Source organism: Myotis lucifugus, unplaced genomic scaffold (genome assembly GCF_000147115.1).
Source record: "Myotis lucifugus unplaced genomic scaffold, Myoluc2.0 scaffold_5, whole genome shotgun sequence".
NCBI lineage: Eukaryota > Metazoa > Chordata > Mammalia > Chiroptera > Vespertilionidae > Myotis > Myotis lucifugus.
The window spans coordinates 19,646,218-19,667,639 of NW_005871053.1; the positions used below are offsets into that span (position 1 = coordinate 19,646,218).

Sequence of the window (21,422 nt, forward strand, 5' to 3'; positions counted from 1 at the left end):
AAGAAAAAAAGGCCAACTAGAAAGTGATTAGAGTTTACTGGGTTTTGTTAGTTTTTTAATGAAGTGTGCTATGACATATAGTACCTTGAATTTGACCTTTTTCATCTTAATGTGAGACACCTTTTGAACTAGGTCATTTTTTGCAACTCATTGCAAATATTTTATTCTAAGTAGGTAGCGTTTGATATGTTGCAGCTGAAGTCCAGAGGTACCAACTAAATTAATTACATGTATCTGGCATGTTTGCTTCTGTATTTGTAATCTCAGCTCTTCACAAGTGAGCTAAAAATAATCCTGTAGTTACCCAGAGAAACAAATAAAAAACGCTTATTAGTTTCTCATGTTTAGTACTATTGTGATGTGCTAATAATCTTATATTAGGCAGTGGTGATTAGTTAAATAAATTGATCACTAAATTGAGAAACAAGAATCAGGTCAGCATCTATCTTAATAACTGGAAACAGTTCAGGGTGCCCAGAATAAAATGTATGGCCTGTAATATGCTCAAGGAGTTCGTAATTTATTTAGAGAGAGTCTGTACATAGAGTCAAGTCTTGTTTTTTGTGAGTTTAACTTAAAGAAATTCAATTATTTATGTTAGGAAAATAACTGGGGGTGGGGAAGGAAAAACAATTTTAATGGCCATCATTTACTCAGTGAACTTCTGGTCTAGGTGGGATACATGAATCAGGTGCTTTCTGTTCCTCAGTAGCTCTTGCAGTGTGAGTGTGTTACAGTAAATGTGGCTCTTAGGTCTTAATGTAAATATTTTTTGTGTATCATAGCTCCTAATGGCAGGCCAGCTATGAGTATCTGGAGCTCAGTAAATGATACTCGTTTTAATGCTAGTGGTCAGATTGGTTGTGTTGGACTTATCTGGACTTAATGAGAAACAGTATATTCATCTCTAGTGTGGTCCATGTCAAAGTTAATATTTACTATATTTTAATACAACCTACCGACTAGATATTACCCACACTCCCCTACCCCCAATAATATGAGTTTATACTGTATGTGAAGGTAGCATGGTTCAGGATAGTTCATATGCTTAAGTATTGCTATTGATATCTCTAAATGTAAAGGGGAAAAATGGTTGGAATTAAAGGGGTTCAATTTCAGTTGGGCTTTAAAGGAGGTTGTAGATACTTTATCTTAGAATGGCAATCTGAACAAAGAAATGGATGGAGGGAAACCTACCTAAAATTTGTTTGAAAATAATAAGAAAGTTAGAAAGGGAAATTTGGGTTAGCTAATAGATTTTTAAGCAGAGTTGTGACATGATTAAAAAGTTGTTTTAGAAAGATAGAGTTGGAAGAAATCTGTTAAATGGTAAGAAAGACCAGTGTTTATTGTAGAAATTGGTGTCAGTTGGTAATGACTAGACTAGTAGCAAGGTGTATGGGCAGAGGGATAAATACCAGGTACATAATAATTTAAAGGAATGAGGTTGAGCTAGTTTGTGGAGGTAGGAGATTGTATTACCTTATGTTCAAATCTATTTCACATGACTATAACAATAATTTGATGTAGTTGAACACTTATTTTCTTCTTTTAAGATGATGTAAGTGAGAACTAGAGAGATTGGCTGTGGCTTACCACTTGTCAGTAGTTAGATGTTTTTTCTAATACATCATACAACCTCATGATGAGTTTAGCTTAAGACAAACTCCCATCTGTGTTTTAAAACCCTTTTACATGCCTCCTGGTATATCAAATTATACATAGATGAATAATCACATCCAGCTAGCCTAATATTTTATATTTGTGTTTATTGTTCTGTGTGTGTTTGTACCACTGGAAAACATCAGTTTCTGAAAACCATTGGGTGATAGGAAGCAGCATGTTCTAAACATATTACAGATATGCCATACTTGAATATAGAATTTCATGATGCCATGATTTTGCACCCGATGTACTCTGTATGCAATTCATATTTCCCTTCTTTTTTCTTGGTAAAATCTGCTTATTTTTGAATACTATTGTGAAGACTTACTTTTGTGAAATCCTTCCAACCCTCTTCCTCACCACACAGTTATTTGCTTCTTCTCTGTGTCCCAATATAATGCTAATAGTGCAACATGTGCATATAGATAGATAGATTGATTCTCTCCTTCCTACTTTTATAAATAATGTTTCTATGAACATTTTTATGCATAATGCTTTTATTTGTTGTTGTTTGCATTATTTCATGGGATAAATTCCTAGAAATGCAATTACTAGGTCAAGGGCTTGGGATAATTACGGTTCTTAATATATGTATTATGAACTTGGCTTTTGAAAGAATTATATGAGTTTATATCTCTCTAGCAATATATAACTGCACCTATTTTACCATACTTTCATTGCATTGGGTATATGCGTCATTTTTAGTTCTTGCTAATTCCATTGTGAAAAGTTGTACCTTATTTAATCTGCATTTATGTGACTAGAGTGAGCATTTTTGTCAGTATCTTAACCTGCTGTATTTCTCTTTGACATTTGCCTGTTATTGCACTGAAATCTTAGTGTATATATATGATATTTACAAATTCTTCTAAGTATTAATGATATACTTGTATTACATTTACTATAATTATTTTGCATTTTTTAAAGACCGCTTTAAATATATATACATATATATATATATTTTTTTTATTTCAGAGAGGAAGGGAGAGGAAAAGAGAGATAGAAACATCAGTGATGAGAGAGAATCATAGATCAACTGCCTCCTGCATACTCCCTACTGGGGATTGAGCCCACAGTGCTGGCATGTGCCCTGACTGGGAATCAAACCATGACCTCCTGTTCATAGGTCAATACTCAACCACTGAGCTACACTGGCCAGGCTATTTTGTATTTTAATACTTCTTTATTTACAGACATGTGAAAATTAACTTGCCCAGTTATTTTGATTTTATATTTTACTAGAGGCTGGGTGCACGAAATTCATGCATGGGTAGGGTCCCTAGGCTTGGTCAGCAATCAGGTCTGATCTGTGGGGCGACTGGTGGGGCAATCAGGGGGCCTCTGCTGGTACCTGCCTTGGCCAGCCTGGCACCACCTGGTCACTGGCCCTGGCCCCCGCCGCCACCGCTGGTTGCCTGCCTCTGCGGGTTGACCGGTGGGGTGATCGGGGGGGCCCCCATTGGCACCTGCCTTGGCTGGCCTGGTGCTACCCTTTCGCCGGCCCTGCCCCGATTGCCCCACCGCCACCACCAGTGGGGCAATTGGGGAGCCCCCCGCTGGCACCCGCTTTGGCTGGCCTGGGACCTGCGGGCTGGGGGAAGCTCCTGCATTGAACGTCTGCCCCCTAGTGGTCAGTGCACATTATAGCAACCAGTCATTCCACAGGTTGTCCCGCCATTCGGTCGATTTGCATATTAGGCTTTTATTATATAGGATTATTATTAAATCTTTATTGGTGAAAGTATTACATATGTTCCCCTTTTTTCCCTTCTACCTGCCCCAGCCCCCCACCCAGGCCTTTACCAACCTATTGTCTGTGTCCATGGGTGTTATTTAGATTTTAAAAAACATTTTCCATTTTTGTTTGACATGTGATTTTTTCCTTTTTTTTTTTTGCTAGTAAAATTGTTCTTTAATGCACATGTTAAGCCCAATTTCCCATCAACATTTGTTATCTATATCACATTTCCATTTGTATACTCTACTAGTAAAATCTCTATTATAAGGAATGTTGAAATAGATAACTGGTGGCCAACTTTTTAAACTATTGTCAATTTTTTGTTGTTTTGCTTCTACCTCTTGTTGCAAAATACTTAGATGTTGCTGGTTTTTAATACTTGAGGTAAACAACATGGTGACCTGGGCAACATACATAGAGATCGAAAATGTTTTCTCCTAAAACTTTTTCTCTGAATCTCTTGAGGTCTGTGTTATGAGTACACCTGTGATTTTATGTTTGAAGATCAGCCTTTGATTTAGGCAGTTCCCCTGTTTCACGGAGAGCTTGGCATACTGACAGATATGTGTGTGTGTGTGTGTGTGTGTGTGTGTGTGTGTCTGTGTTGGGGGGGGGGGTTGGGAAATGGCCACCCTGTAATACTGTGGATTATGAGTTTTGTATGGTGAGTCAGTGCTTACTTATGTCTGCTTAGTCAAATTTGATCATCACCTGCAAAGCTGGCTCCTTTTCAACCCTAATAATAGGTTGAGGGAAATTAAAAAAATGAGGCTAAAGGTAGCCCTTGATGTTTTTTTGCTATGTGAACATGGGTCCCAATCTTTGTGATCCCCACTTCTCATATAAGCCTTCCATGTTCCTAAACTTTAATTTTGCTATTCATCACTTTGAATATTTCTTGGGATGGGACATTATGTAATATTCTCATTTATTTCCTAAAATCTGTACCTTTTAGTACCTTGGGGTATATGTTTGTGGAATCAGTCTTGTTATAATATTGTTCTTTTCCCTGGCTTCTTCTTTGATGATGGCGTTCCAACCACTGGTTTTGGCTCTTTTTGGTGGTTTTTTTTGAGTTTGATAATGCAGATGGATGCTCTCTTATTTAGATATTAAGGTTTTCTTCATATAACCAGAAAAGCTTTTCAGAAGGGATTATACCATTTTATACTTCTGCCACTGGACTCTAAGAATGTTTGTTTTTTAAATTGTCTTCTTAATGGGAATAACTTCATTTTAATTTGTATATCTTAACTAATTTTATTTTTATTGCTTTATGGATTTTAGAGAGGTAAGAGAAAAACATCAACTCATTGTTCCACTTATTTATGCATTTATTGGTTGTTTCTTTTTTTAAAAAAATTAAATCTTTATTGTTCAGATTATTACAGTTGTTCCTCTTTTTTCCCCCATAGGTCCCCTCCACCCGGTTCCCACCCCACCTTCTGCCCTTACCCCTCCCTGCCACCACCACTGTCCTCATCCATAGGTGTACGATTTTTGTCCAGTCTCTTCCCGCACCCCCCACACCCCTTTCCTCCCAAGAATAGTCAGTCCATTCCCTTTCTATGCCCCTGATTCTATTATATTCACCAGTTTATTCTGTTCATCAGATTATTTATTCACTTGATTTTTAGATTCACTTGTTGATAGATGTGTATTTGTTGTTCATAATTTGTATCTTTAACTTTTTCTTCTTCTTCCTCTTCTTAAAGGATACCTTTAAGAAGGTATTTCATATACTGGTTTGGTGGTGATGAACTACTTTATCTAGTTCTTAGCTGTGAAGCTCTCTATCTGACCTTCAATTCTGAATGATAGCATTGCTGGGTAAAGTAATCTTGGTTGTAGGTTCTTGCTATTCATCACTTTGAATATTTCTTGACACTCCCTTCTGGCCTGCATAGTTTCTGTTGAGAAATCAGCTGACAGTCCTATGGGTATTCCCTTGTAGGTAACTGACTTTTTTTCTCTTGCTGCTTTTAAGATTCTCTCTTTGTCTTTTGTTCTTGGCATTATAATTATGATGTGTCTTGGTGTGGTCCTCTTTGGATTCCTTTTGTTTGGGGTTCTCTGTGCTTCCTGGACTTGTAAGTCTATTTCTTTCAGCAAGTAGGGGAAGTTTTCTGTCATTATTTCTTCAAATAGGTTTTCAATATTTTGCTCTCTCTCTTCTTCTGGCACCCCCATAATTCGGATGTTGGTATGCTTGAAGTTGTCCCAGAGGCTTCTTACACTATCTTCATATTTTTGGATTCTTTTTTCTTTTTGTTTTTCCGGTTGGGTGTTTTTTACTTCTTCATATTTCAAATCTTTGACTTGATTCTTGCGATCCTCTAGTCTGCTGTTGGAACTCTGTATAATATTCTTTATTTCAGTCAGTGTATGCTTAATTTCTAGTTGGTCCTTTTTCATATCCTTGAGGGTATCACTAGATTTCTTGAGGGTCTCACTAAATTTACGGCGGTTTCTAGAAAATTCTTGAAAAACCTTATAAGTGTGGTTTTGAACTCTATATCCTGTAGTTAGCTTTCCTCCATTTCTGTCATTTGTGACCTGTTTCTTTGTCTCCACATTTGGCTGCTTCCCTGTGTTGGTAGAGTGGCTTTCTGTGCTAGGTGTCCTATAGGGCCCAGTGGCTCAGCCTCCCCAATTACCTGAGGTGGACACTCTTGGTGCACCCCGTTGTGGGCTTTGTGCACAGTCTTATTGTAGTTAAGCCTTGATTGTTGTAGGTATCACTGGGAGGAATTGACCTCCAGGCCAATTGGCTGTGAGAATTAGCTGTGTCTGCAGTGGGAGAACTTCTGTGCTAGAGACATCCTTCTGGGGCAAGACTTGCTTCAGTGGGGCTTTGGTGCTCACTGAGTCTGCCCCCTGAGTGTGTCCCTTATGGATCTGAGGAGTTGTAATCTGGATGGTCCCACTCTGACCACTGGGTACACTGGCTCTTGGATCTCTAAGGAGGTGTTAATTTAGCCTCTGCCTGAGGCTACCCAGAAGGAGCTATGGAGAGATCTGCAGATTCCTCTTCTTTGTTTGAGATTTGAAGGTGCCCAGATGAGGCCCAGCTGTGAAGCAATGCAAGCTGCTGTGGGGCCTTGGTCCTTCTTTTGGAAGTTCTGGGTCTCTCTGACCCAGCTGCAGTTTGTTAGGTAATTTTCAGATTGCAAAGGGCCAGGCCTTTCATATGCAAAAGCCTCTGCACACAGCTTGGGTGGGGCAGGGTCTCAGGGGATCAACAGGGCAGAGCAAACAGCTATGGCTGGTCCTCAGCCCTACCCTAAGAGGCCCCGCCTCTCAGTGTCCCGGTAATCGCTGCAAGCACCTCTGAGAGAAAGCCACCCTCGAGTTCCGACCGATGCCAGACAGTCCAGTTTCTCCCCTTATGAGTCTGGGTCCCCAGAGACTTGCCCGGAACTGGATTTCAGGGCCGTTGGGAGCTTGAGACTCCCTGCCGATTGAAAAAGACAACCGAGTCCTCAGTTGCCAGCCCTTTCCACGTGCGCCTCCGTACCTCTGCACTTTACTTCCGCACCTCCTCTGAGTCTCAGTGTGCTTTTCTCTTTCCTTCTTGAATTTCCACTCAGCCAGCCTTCCTGTGGTTCTGGATGATGTCCGTTTTGTCTTTTAGTTGTAATTTTGAAGTGGTTGTGGGAGGCAGCAATTTCCGGTGTTTACCTATGCCGCCATCTTCTATTGGTTGTTTCTGGTGCGCACCCTGACAGGGAATGGAACCTGCAACTTTGGCATATCAGCACTACTCTAACCAACTGAGCTATCTGGCCAGGGCCTTAATTTTATATTTTTAACTGTTATAGGAACATGTAACCACATGTTCCTAAGTTTATTGGGGAATTATATTTTTGTTTGAATTGTTTAGAAGAAAAGGTTTTGGAAAGATTTTTGGAGGTTTGTGATCATAATAATCTTAAAGATTTTTCTTGATCCCCACAAAAAACTGGTCTCATTATGATGTATGGCTGATTATTTTCATAGATGCAGCAAGAATATTAACTTCATGGAGCTCCTTGAGTTTGTTTTTGCATATCTGTAAGCTATATACAATTGTATAACTACTGAGCCTAGAAAATTAACTGTGACTGTAACTTTTCATAAGGAATCTCAGCTAGGACACTTAAAAGCCACTGTTAATTTGTTTTTCTCAGGGTAGAAAAGCAAGCCCAGGATACTGTCAGATTTTACCTACACTAGTATCCTTAAATATCCCTCTAATTTTGAAGGTTCCTGGCCTGCTGTGAAGCGATCTTCCTTATCACCTGTAAGGCTGAGCCCTTATAAGCCAGAGCCCAGGCCAGTTTTCCTGGTAGGGCTTTGTAGGCATTGGATCTATAAGTAAAGTCAACCTTGTTATACCTGTTTAAATGAGCATTGTTCTCAAATGTGACACTCCAGGTAAAACATTTGTTGCTTAATAAGTTTGTCCAATTATGTCCTAATGAAAAGGAGGACAAATTATTATTGAATCTATGCAAATATTTCTATTGCTATGAAAAGGAGATGCTTGCCGTGGCCTGTGTAGCTCAGTTGGTGGGTGTGGTCCAGTGCACCAAAAGGTTGCTAGTGCTATTATCTGGGTTTCGGGCTTGATCCCCAGTAGGGGGAGTTCAGGAGGCGGCTGATCAATGTTCTGTGCTCACATTGATGTTTCTTTCTCCCTCTCCATCTTCCACCTCCCCCATCTCTAAAAAAATCAATAAAATATTTTAAAAAGAAAAGGAGATTCTCTAAAGAGTTTCTGAATTCTGAGAGTTAGTGAAAGTATTTTAAATGTCTCATTTTGGTTTATAGAAGCAGAGTTTACTAATAGTTTGGTTATAGAAAGCTTTAGAAGAAAGAAAATAAAACATTAAAATAGTATCAACAATATTCCAATCAAATACACTTTCTATTATTAGTTCATTCAGTACTATGCAATTTTTGTTATTTCTTTTGTATTAGCTGAGATTGAGTTAGCTGTCTACTGTTATGAAGGTGTTTGCTGGTAGATTAAAAAGGGTCCTGGAAATCTTGACTCAAAGATGGTACGAGAGTTGTTTGAGAGATATCACCCTAAGAGCCTGTACTCATATTCTGACCTTTGGAGTTAATAGTTTGAAGTACCTGGTACATTCCTTTTCTCAGACTCTGAACCTCTCTTTTGTTGAAGACACAAACTCTGGCCTACAGCTTGTGGCAGAGCTTTTAAAGAAATATCAGAGTAAAATAACAGTTACCAGTGGAAAACAGAGACTCAATGGCTGTGGTGAATTTGTTACTGAAATTAATAATAGAATGGGGAAATGTAAATTTCTCTACTGGAGTACAGTACAGTAGGTCCTCGGCTTATGTTGGAGATCCGTTCCTACGGAGCAATGTAATGCGATTTTCGCTGTAAGTCGGAACCCACCTACGTAAGCACCTACGTCACTCACATGGAGCACCTACACATCTGCAATGATGAAGTGAAACAGTAAAAAAAATTTAAAAGAAAGATAACAATTCTTGACCTTTACTTGTAGTAAGTAAATAATAAAAATACATAAAGCACATATGTAAATACATCGAAATGACAGAACTTTTTTTTTTTAAAATAAATAAATGGGAGATGGCTACGTAACCACAAAACAACATATGTCGAGTCTGATGTAACCAGAGGACTGTCTATATCTAACTATTTCATGAAAATAATTATTTTCCCTGAGGGTAAAAATATAAAGGACAGTGAGAACATTGACACATCTCTAGGGACTTTCTCACAAAACAAAATTTTTGAAATATTTATTAATAACACTTTACAAACTTAACCTAAGAAAGATACCTGTCTTTCTTGGTTTGACAGCTTTTTCAATGCACTCTTACAAATAGTAATTTATCAAATAAACCTAATTCTTTCTAGCAGCAATAATCTGGTAGAAGTAACAAATCTTTTTTGTTTTCTTGGGGCACACTGGGAAATTGCAAAGATAATTTTAGTGTAAAATATTGTAAAAGGTTTTATATTTTTATATTTAGGATATTAGGATAATGCAAAATTGAGAGTTAGAAGATATGTGGCTTGATTAAAGTAGAATCATGGGAAAGGATGATAAATGGTTATGGAAAGAGACTAGACTTGGGGTGGTGAACACACAATACAATATAGAATTATACACTTGAAACTTATATATAATTTTATTAATCAACTAGAGGCCTGGTGCACGAATTCGTGCACAGGTGGGGTCCAGCCGGCCCACCCTGATCGGGGTGGGAGGTCCGATTGGGGCCAGGCCAGCCAGGGGGAGGGACTGTGGGCAGTTGCCAGGGGGGAGGGGGCTGCGGGAGGTTGGCTGGCCGGCCCCGCCCCTGATCCAGGTGGGGGGGGCGGCTATCGGGGCCACAGTGTGCATCAAAGCAACCGGTCATTCTGATCGTGATGTCACGTCAATAAATTAAATAAAAACTTTAAAAGTTCAAACAAAAAAATAATGTATAATCATGGGTGCCTGAGATACAATACTTGCTTACCTATTTAGTCAAAGTAACAATAAAAATAAACATAGAAGATAATATTTTTCCTGTGTTAAAGAACAAAAATTCGGTCAGTGTGAGATCTAATTGGCTTTATTGAGTAATTCATGAATGAGGCAGCATCCCATCTAGCAATTAGTGAGGAACTCTAAGAAGCTATACAAATTGAAGGCTTTTATAGGCAGAAACTGGACAGAATATGAAAGTTATCAGCACAAGTAAAAAGATGGTTTCAGGGAAGGTTCTCTTCCCTTAGGACAAGGTGGGGTCTTATCTTGCAGAAACCTCAGCTTCCTGTGGGGAGGCTGGAGAGGGCCCATGTGACAGATTACCTCATTGGTTCTCACCAGAAAATTCCAGACTGATGACATTCTTGGGGAATTCCTGGGCAATTAGGTCAGTTATGAAATGTAGGCTCAGTATTCTGGGTGTTTAGCACAAGTGACTCCATTTTGGGCTTGCTGTTTTCTCATGAACATCTGGTTCATAAGTGAGAGAAATCTTTATTCCTTTATCCTGATATTCTTCTTTTTGTAGTTAATAGTTTGAAGTACCTGGTACATTTCTTTTCTCAGGCTCTGACATGTTTCTACTATTTAGGCACATTTACATAGGAGAAGAATAGCCTTTCATATTGAAGATGAAGGTATTAATCAGTATCTCAAGGAAGCAGGCCCATCAACACTGAGTGAAATTGCTAAGATTTAAAATGTTTCATAGCTTCTTTTTCGAATTGGCTCTTATAAATCAAGGCATATAAAATTCACTTTCCAAGTTAATCCTTCAGTATCAGTCTCTCAGATTCCAGAACAAATGGATACTTTACTTGAGGTCATTGATTATCTCTGGGGGATCTATAAGGTCAAAAGTATTTTCATAACAATAGTAAGATGTTATTTATGTTAATTGCGATGCATTCATTATTGCTGTCTTCAAATGTATTAATAAATGTTTAAAATAATATCTAAATTTGAATTTTCAATGTAATAAATATCAATAGCTTTAATCCCTAGTGTCCCAGCTTTAGGACAAAATCCTTTTAAAAAAATGCATATACCCAGTTGTATTTCTCTGTCACTGTTGCTCCTAATGTAGTCTCAACTACTCATATTGATTATAACTTTTAGCTAAACTAATTTCAGAGAGAAATGTTTGGGGTGGATAATCGAGAATTATCTGCCATACACCAGCATTTTAGCAGACTAGCAGAGTTCCTGAGCATTCATAACACAACTTTTTATAGCCACACATAATGCCTTTTGTACCTTAAAGTGGCAAAAATAAACACTTTGATTAACATGACCCAGAACTTTAGCTCCTTAATACTAAAATAAGAAGCAAAGGTATATAAGCTTAAAACTGCTTCGTAATCAATGTTTCAGTATTTTCTCTTACTTAGAAATTATGTATCTAATCATTATTTAATTAACTCATTTTAATATCAGTCCAAGGTATAAATTACCTAAAGATTTTAAAATTATCTTCAAGCTGTCTGCTACAAAACATAGTTAATGTTGAAATAAAAACTTGCCAGAGTAATGATTCAATTTAGTTGAACATAGGAATTTATATTTTTTAAAATCGTAAATATTGTATGGGATTAATGTTAGCTTGTTTGGTTAAAGCCATAACTTAAAAAAACAAATGTAGTAAATTAGTCTAATTTACCAAAGATTTGCCTAAATTATGGAAACTTGAGTTCATAAAGGGTCCTGACTTTGTTTTTGTAAATTTTACAAGTTTAATTTATTTTCTGGGAATTTTAGTTAAAAGGCAATGAAAGGCCTGAAAAATGGATGTTAATGATGATTTTGTAACACTGTGAATGTACTTAATACCACTGAAATGAAAGGGGCCCAGCTGGTTTGGTTCAGTGTTTGAGCATTGATCCTTGAACGAATAGGTCACCGGTTCTAATATATGTTTCTATCTCTCTCTAAAAATCAGTAAAAACATTTATAAAAAATAAACATAAAAGTGAAAGGCACAGGCCAGCTTGGTAAGATGTGATAGATAAGACATTAGTAATTTTTTTTTTAAGATTTTAATTGATTTTTTAGAGAGAGTGAGGAAGGAAGAGGGAGGGAGAGAGAGAGAAACATCGATGTGCGAAGCAAATATTGACCTGCTGCCTCTTGCATGCCCCCTACCAGGGGTATCAAACCTGCAACCCTGCCCTGTCCAGGAATCAAACCGGCATCCTTTCAGTGCACAGGACAATGCCCAACCAACTGAGCCACACCAACCAGAGCAGTAATGTATTTTTGCCTTTGCGAAATTCCTCCACAATTTTTCCTCTTACCTTCTTATAAAGAAGGGTAAGATTTGGATGCATGGAATTAAATACTGATAGAGGTATACATTCTGGATTGTCTGTAGATAGAGATAGGATGCAAAAATTTGGCCAAAGTTTTTCATGTTTACTTGAGGAAAATTGTGGTAGAGGGAATTAAAATGTAGATTTTGAACATATTTTTTGTTTTTTGGTGTTTATAAGTTAGCACATCATATGTTTTATAAATGAACACTTATTTTTATTATTTCAGTTGTCACACGGAGGTAGGAGCTCAAATTTTTCTCTTTCCCTTAGCAGTAGAGTAAGCTTGGTATGAGTTTTGTCCAAATTTCATTAGATTTTAATGCTTTACTTTGTCATTAAGTATTTGCTTTAGGCAAGGAACTCTTAAGAGTTGGGGTGGGAGGAAATAAAAAGGTTAATAAGATACTTTATCTCGATTACTAATTCTGTTTAGCAGAATACACTAAATTTTAGCAGTTTAGAACAAGAAATAGTTATTTCAGTTTCTATAGGTCTGAGATTGACTTAGGTGTTTTAGGTCACTTTTGATGAGGTGTCTATCAAACTTTCAGTTGGGACAGCAATCACATCAAGACTCAACTAGGACTGGAGGATCTGCTGCCAAGTTCACAGCTCCTTAGTTTCTTGTTGGATCTTAGTCACTTACATAATGCTGCTTCTGACATGGTTGCTTGCTACCCCAGGAGTGAGTAATGAGAGACAGAGACAGTGACATAGACTTTTTGGAGTGACAATGCTGTGATAGAGGAAGAAGAAAACTTTGAACATAAAGCAACATGAAAAATAATAAAGTCATGATTTTGTATACTCGTAAATTTGATGACTCCAGAAATACTTAAAAAATTTACTGAAGAAATTTCCATTCCACATGTGTTATATGACGTATATATCCACACATATCAAAGGCTCATATCCTATTAACAAAAGGTTTATATTTAATTTTAAATGTAGCTGCTTTGCTGGACTTAAAAGGTCATATTAGAATCAACTATTTCAAAGAAAATAAAAGTCTAAATGAAGTCCTAATTAGCAACAAAATATGCTATCATAGTTAAAGGCCTTAATTCGAGTTTTGTGAATTTTGCATCAGAAAGCGAATCTGATGATTTTAGGTTTTTGTTTTGTTTTGGGTTTTGGCCACCTGTAGTGGGGGTGGAATGAAATTTTTAGAAAAGTTATAAGTAAAATGTAAATACTTCTTCATGAAAACAGTCAAGGAAAAAAATACAGTTTTAGCATGCTTCTCTCTTTGAGTATTTTTAAGATTGTATGAATTGTGAGTCCCTTCTTTTTACATTTTAGATTATTTTCTTAAACTACTGCAGCCCTAACCTGGTAGCTCAGTTGGTTAGAACGTCATCTCAATAAATCAAGGTTGCAGGTTCAAAACCCAATCAGGGCACATATACGAGTCAACCAATCAATGCATAAATAAGTGGAATAGCAAATCGATGTCTCACTCTCTCCCTCTCTCTCTAAAATCAATAAATAAAAGAAATTAAATTACATGCCATTCACTAGTTAACTCTCCCTGCTTAACTGTTACCTTAAAGAATTTGTTTTTGTTTCCTAATTCTACCTTTTTTTAACCATAGAAATAGAAGTAGAGCAAAGAACTGGCAAGACAGCCAGCTACGGAAATTAATGAGCATTCTGACTCTTTACTTGTAGCTAGTGTTGTCTCCCATTACAACTCCTGTTTTAATAGAAACAAGAAAGTAACTTAAGGCCTGTTGGCTAGGGGGAGTAACCCTGGAACTTAACTCTCATTTGCTTCAGACTTGTTCATTTGCCTAGAAAGCTATTAGGAAAGAGGTGTTCTAATAGGTTGAAAAAGTTTTACATTCTTGTGAATGGTTAGACTACTATGCATTTCATTCTGTTATATAGCTTTAAATGATTATAGTGTGCTTTTCATTCATAGGAATAAAATAATACATATTTTCTGGGCAGTGAGATTTGATATTATGTGATGTAGGCCTAATGTGGTCAAAATATTTTCACATTAAATGAACCCTGAAAAATAGATACAGAGCTTAAACCCTGAGAAGAAAAAATTAAACATATTATTAAATGTAACTAGACTGTTACTTGTTGATCATGTTAAGAACTAATGTTTTAAATAATTAAATTTTAAAATGTAAAATGTTATTTTTATAAAATGCTTCTTTGCATTTTTTTATTTTCCTCTTGAGATGTAGATAAATCTGGTCATGTTCTTGGCCTTAAACAAATAGAGAGCCAGATATCTCTCCCCAAAATTGGGTTTACCTGGGAATTACAAGGAATTGCAATTAGAGATATGTGGTGTAATGGTGAACCAAACACATGTACAGAGACAAAGGAGAGGAAGTTTTTTTATGGACTAGGAAGGGGCTGTTGTAAAGGAAGAGTTTAATGGAGGAAACTGAAAGTCCCACATATAGTGACTTCTCTTTAGCTAGTTATAGCAGTCTCCTATTGGCTCAGCTGTTACTGGGCAAGGAGGAATCTTTTCTTCCTCCTGCTGAGAGTCATGTAGTATCACTTCCTGTTAGAGATGCAAGGTACTTCTTTTCCTATTGGAGTCAGTAGTATGCAGTGAGTGACCACACACATTAGAGTTCTCTCTTCTAGTCTCCCAACTCCATTGTAAGCGAGATTTCTGTTTATTAATTTTTACTTTATGAATACATGAACTATTAGAGATTGCTAGAAGTTTGCTTTCTTTGAATTTTTTCCTTTTTGCCTTTAAAATGTTTAATTCCTATGTTACCTCTATTTCCAAAGAGGCATTATTTTTGTTTGTTTTTGAAGAACTTTTACTTGGTTTTTCTTTGAGTGGGTGATTAACAATTGTTGCTTCTTTTGATGGGTGTCTTCTTTTAATATTGTCTTTAAATCTGGTTCACTCTAAGGTCTGGGAAATTCTTTTTACACTACATAATATTTAGGCTCCATCTTCTATAATAATGGTTTTTAAATTATTTTGATTCTGCTTACCTATTGGTAAAAATGTTTTGAGGCATAGATCGTATATATGTTTATGAACAATATGAATTTACTTATATTCTAGTATATTATGTAGGATATACAATACACCAATAAATATAAATGAAAATAAGATGAGATAAAGATGATATAGTTACCTTAAAATATTTTGCTAGTGATGAAGAGAGGAAGGGAGATGGAGAGAGAGATAGAAACATCAATGATGAGAGAGAATCATTGTTTGGGTGCCTCCTGCATGCCCCCTACTGGGGATCGAGCCCACAACCCAGGCATGTGCCCTGACTCGGAATTGAACCATGACTTCCTGGTTCATATTAGCTACTTTCTTAAAGTGCATTGGCTTAAGGTAATTTTTTCTTAGCAGTGAACTTCACACATGGAAGACCTGGTAAGATCAAAATGTTAACTGAAAAACTAAATTCTAGCTTTTATACATTATATTATTTTAGCTTTAGTGTTTATATTATGCCAGTGTAAGTGTATCTTATATTGAATAATTTTAATTTTTTAATACATTTTTAGTTATTCTTTATGTTAAGTTTTTTGGTGATCAAAATGACCATCATTTTGGCCTTCATTATACCAGTGGTGGTTGGATACAGAAAAGGGAGAATAATTAGTAAATCTTGCTTAAATTTTTTTCTTAGTAAGAAATTTATGAGCCTAAAGTTGCTAAATTTGCTCAACTGAAGATTAGTTAACACTTTTAATGTAAGTACATAAAGTTTAGTAGTAACTTGCAAGAAAAATTCTGACTTTTATATAGAATTAGGTGATTTGATTACTTCTGCTCAGCAGATCTGTATATATAGCCTTCACCTTCCACACAAAAAAGAAAACAAACAAAACTATTTGGGTCTCAAAATGAAAGGTTACTACATTTGAGAATTAATAATAACTTTTAATCTTGAGATCCTCTCATCATTTTTCACTGTGCCACTTGTACACTTCTAATCCTATATAATAAAAGCCTAATATGCTAAGCGTCCGGTTGTCCGTTTGCCTGTTCAACCAATCAAAGTGTAATATGCCAATGATATGTTAAGGCCGCTCAACTGCTTGCTGTGAAGTGTACTGACCACCAGGGGGCAGATGCTTCGACCAGTAGGTTAGCTTGCTGCTGGGGTCTGGCTGATTGGGACTGAGTGAGATGGGCCAGACACGCCCCCGGAGCCCCTCCTGTGTCCCTCCTGCACTGGCCAACCTCCTGCGTCCCTCCCTGGCCCTGATCATGCAATCCGGGACCCCTTCGGGATGTCGGAGAGTCAGTTTTGGCCTGATCCCGCAGGCCAGGCTGAGGGACCCCACTGGTGCACAAATTCGTATACCGGGCCTCTAATCATGATATAATCACCACAAACTCTAGATCTTCAATAAAGTAACAATTAAATTGCAATCAGTTTTCAGTTGTATTGAGATATTTTAAGGTTAAGGCTGAAATTGTGAAATAATTATATTAGTGTCAAAAACAATAATCTGCATCTTTACCACACAAACCTCTTATTAATATATTTAAATTCTAAGTTTTAAATTACCAAAGAACTTGTATACATATATGCATGACCCATGGACACAGACAATAGTGTGGTGAAGGCCTTGGGGGGGGGGGCGGGGCGGTTGCAGGCTAGAGGGGGTCAATGAGAAAAAAAGGGGGCATCTGTCATATTTTCAACAATAAAAATAAAAAATAAAAATAAATATGCCTTACTCACTTAAAATTAAGCAATGTCAAGTGACTTTTGATAAAAGCATGGAATTAGTGGGCATGTGAAGAAAAAAATCATTTATGCCAGTAAATGTTGAAAAGTTATTTTTACTTAAGCATTCAAGCTGCAAACAGGTCACAGCTGAAAAACCTGGTGATAAGATAGAGAACTTGAAAGCACTCGGGCTGATGCTTTCAAGTCCTAGTTAGTATGTGGACAAAGTCCTAGTTATTTAATGAGGGCATCACAATATTAAAGCTGCAAAACTAACACATTGCAAATATCTATTTGATTATCTAGTTAGATAATTCTGAGTATCAGAAAAAAAGACTCTTATTTAAGGAGGAAGAGAATTAAAAAAAAAATAGCTTGTAACCATTATTTGCGGAACTTACAGAGACAACAGTTTCTTAGCCAATGCAATTGGAGCTTATAGTTATTAATTTAATCAAAAGGTCAAAATGGTGTACCATAAAAAATATACACATATATAAACATGTAATAACTTATAACCTTCGCATTCATTTGTGATTATTTTTTAAAAAGCTCTTTACGGGAGGGCCAACCAGTCCTTTTACGTAGAGGATGGATTTCCTAATTAGAAATTACAGTGTTTTTCTTTTTTATTTATTGATTTTAGAGAAAGAAAGGGAGGGAGGGAGAGAAACATCGATTTGTTGTTCTGCTTATTTATTCATTCACTAGTGGCCTGGTGCATGAAATTCATGCACAGGTAGGGTCCCTAAGCCTGGCCAGTGATCAGGGCTGATCAGAGCCTTCCAGCTGCCGGCCGGGGCCTTCCTTCCCCCAGCTGCCGGCTGGGGCCTTCCTTCCTTGGCTGCCAGCTGGGGCCTTCATTCTGTGCTGCCCCCTGGTGGTCAGTACACATCATAGCGAGCGGTCGAACTCCTGAGGGGACAATTTGCTTATTAGCCTTTTATTATATAGGATTGGCTGATTCTTGTATGTGCCTGGATCCAGGAATTGAACCTACAACTTTGGTATATTAGGACAATGCTCTAACCGAGCGGTCGCCAACCTTTCGGACCTCACAGACCACTAGTGGTCCGCGGACCACCAGTTGGCGACCACTGCTCTAACCAACTGAGCTACCCGACTGGGGCTCAACCTGGGGTTTTATTAGATGGATAATCACTCCTTCTGTTTTTGTATAGTGCCTTCATATTAGTCAAATATCTCCCTCCTGCATCACCATTTTCCATTCTTTACTATTACCATCAACATACTTAGGGGAAAAATTCCTCTCCTGACCTTTTAATTCTTCTTACTATTATCCTTTTTCTCTGCTTTTCATTTAGCAGAATTGTATTTGTTACCTATGATGCTCTCATACCATTCTTTCTTTATCTGGCTTCATATAAACTCTGCTGAACCTGTACTTACCAGTGGCCCTGGTGACCCCTGAATTTAATCAGTTCTCATCTTTCTTGACACATGTATAGTTTTTGACACACTTTATTACTCTATTCTCCTTGAAACATTTTTTTTTGCCTTTCAGAATTTCATTTTTTTCCCTCCTAGTTGTTGTTTTTTTAAGTCAGAATACCTGGTTTCTTTCTTTCTTTTTTTTAAAAAAATATATCTTTATTCATTTCAGAGAGGCAGGGAGAAGGGAGACAGAGATAGAAACATCAATGAGAGAAAATCATTGATTGGCTGCCTCCTACATGTCCCCTACTAGGGATCAAGCCCACAATCGGGGCATGTGCCCTTGACTGGAATTGAACCTGGGACCCTTCAGTCCGCAGGTTGAAGCTCTATCTACTGAGCCAAACCAGCTAGGACCCTCCTAGTTTTCTATTTTCCCTTTTTCCCCCCTGGTTCCTGTTCATGTCACCACACATGCCCCAGGCCTCAGTCCTTACACAACTTCTACCAGTATTCTTTCACTATAATTACTCTCTTGGTGAAAAAATCCATCCCTGGACTTAGATAGCATCTAAATGGTAATGACCCACAAATTTGCTTATTCTTTTTAAGGGGATTTAAAAAATTTGAGATATAATTCACATATAGCATTATATTAGTTTGAAGTATACAACATAATGATTTGATATTTGTGAAAAGATCACCTCAATAAATGTGGTTAGTGTCTCTTAACCATATGTAGTTATAATTTCTTTCTTATGATGAGAATTTTTAAAAGACTACTCGCTTAGCAATTTTCAAATATACAATACAAGATTATTAACTACTAGAGGCCCGGTGCATGAAATTCGTGCAGGGGGGGGGGGGTCCCCTCAGCCCAGCCTGCACTCTCTCCAATCCAGGACCCCTCAGAGGACATCCCTCTCACAATCCTGGACTGCTGGCTCCTAATTGATAACCTACCTGCCTGCCTGGTCGCCCCTAAATGCCACCCCCCCCCGCCAGCCTGATCGCCCCTCACTTTCTCTGCATGCCGGCCTGATCGCCCCTAACTGACCCCCGCTACTGGCCATGTCACCCCCAACTGCCCCCACCCTGCCGGCCTGGTCACTCCGAACGGCCCCCATCCCCCACCGGCCTGGTCACCCCCAACTGCCCCCCCTGCCAGCAGGTTTTCCACAGCTGCCCCCCACCCCCCGCTGGCCTGGTCACCCCTCACGGACCTCCCCCCCCCCCGCCGGCCTGTTTGCCCCACGCAGCCTGCTGTTCAGTCATTTGGTCGTCCATCACTAACCCCCCTGCTGGCCTGGTCATAGGCAGCCATCTTGTGAGGGCGTGGGGGTTAATTTGCATATTACCCCTTTATTATATAGGATAGTCACCATGCTGTACATTACATTCATTCCATAACAAAGATGGATGCTTTTGAAATCATTTCTTTATTGGTTAGTTTGTCACTAATTATGAGAAAAAGTGTGTTATACAAAGTAAAACACTTTCTTTTCTGCAGTACAGTGCATTATGATTCTCCAAAGAGGGTAGGTAAATGGTGTACAGAGTTTCCTGAACTTACTTCAGCAATATAACTTCTTTTTTCCAGAGCATGCAATTTTTTCAAAAAGCATGTCATATTTTTGATGCTTTATTAAATGTATTTGGAGCTCTTGTCAGTTTTATTTTACTTATTAGGGAATTGAGGCTTAATAAATTAAAAATTGGAACCATACTCTCAGGTTTTTAACTCTTGTTTCATGTTGCCCTTGTTGCTTTGAACTTACTCTTTGTATAGTATTTTTTTTTTCCTGATTTCAAATAGGAAAGTTAAGTACTAGAATTTTTTTTATAAGGGAAAAAAGGTTTCATGTGTTGGTATTAGGAAATGTTAATATTTGTATGTTTTCAGGTTTTTCTTATATCAGCATATGATAAGGAAAAACAATTTAGGTTTCAGTCAACTTTCCTGAAATCACTTAAGTCCTCTAGTTCCTTTTTCATGTTTTCATGTTAAATAATTCTTTCAATTATTTTGAGTCACTTGAGAAAGGGACTCTTGGACACACAGAACTGGTGGTGGCTAGAGGGGATGGAGGGTTTGAGGACTGGGTGAAAGGTGAAGGGACTAGGAAGCACAAATTAGTAGTTATAAAATGATCATGGGGAAGTATGTAAAGCATAGGAAATATAGTCAATAATATTGTGATCTGTATGGTGCCAGTTGGGATACTAGAAATATTGAGGGGCATACTTGTGAAGTATATGATAGTCTAACCACTAAGTTGTACACCTGAAACCAATACACAATAGAATTGAAAGGGGGAAGAAAGTCATTGGAAAAGTGATATTAAGAATGCGCTTTCTTAGCTACTTTTTTTGTCTTTCTCTTCCTCATTCAGGTTCCTATTTTTATTTCTTGTAGTGTATAGGAGGACTCTAGTCAATCTAGATTAATTCTAGATGTGTTTTACAATAGAGATACTGTTGAAACTTGTCACCATAATTGGTCTTACTCTTGCTTTTTCCTGAGCTGTCAGGAGGTTCATCTATTCTTAGGGTACATTCAAAAGTATGTTTTCCCTCCCTCACACAATGTTTGCTTGGATTGGTACTTTTATGCAGTGAAAATAATGATTGGAGGAGAAATGGGTATTCCTCTTTAGTACTATAATTATTTTATTTAAATGAAAGCACATTTTTTTATTATAAAGAAAATCTGTCATATAGAAAGTTTAAGTAATGCAGAAAGAGTTATGTAAGAAAGTTAAATCGCTCAAATCCTACTGTCTGGAGGTAACCACTTAAATGTTGTATCATTGAATTTTCTCTTCTTTGTAAATATACACATTTATAAATACATGGGCGTACTCTGTTTTTTAATTTGCTTTTTTACTCAAAGTATGTTTAGAGCACTTTTTTCATGATTGTAGAGAATACCAATCACTTTTTTAAAGAATCTTTATTGTTCAGATTATTACAGTTGTTCCTCTTTTTCCCCCCATAGCTCCCCTCCACATGCGTGGGAATGGTAGGAATATGGCCTGGAAGTCACACTCGGAGAAAACTTGAACTCTGGCCGATGAAAACGTGGGTTTTCATGGTGGAAGGA

The 21,422-nt window shown here is 37.5% G+C and overlaps 1 protein-coding gene across 1 annotated transcript in view; it reads left to right on the forward strand.

Annotated features, from left to right (window-relative positions):
* BAZ2B (bromodomain adjacent to zinc finger domain 2B) overlaps positions 1-21,422 on the forward strand; it is a 258,012-nt gene that overhangs the window by 12,062 nt on the left and 224,528 nt on the right.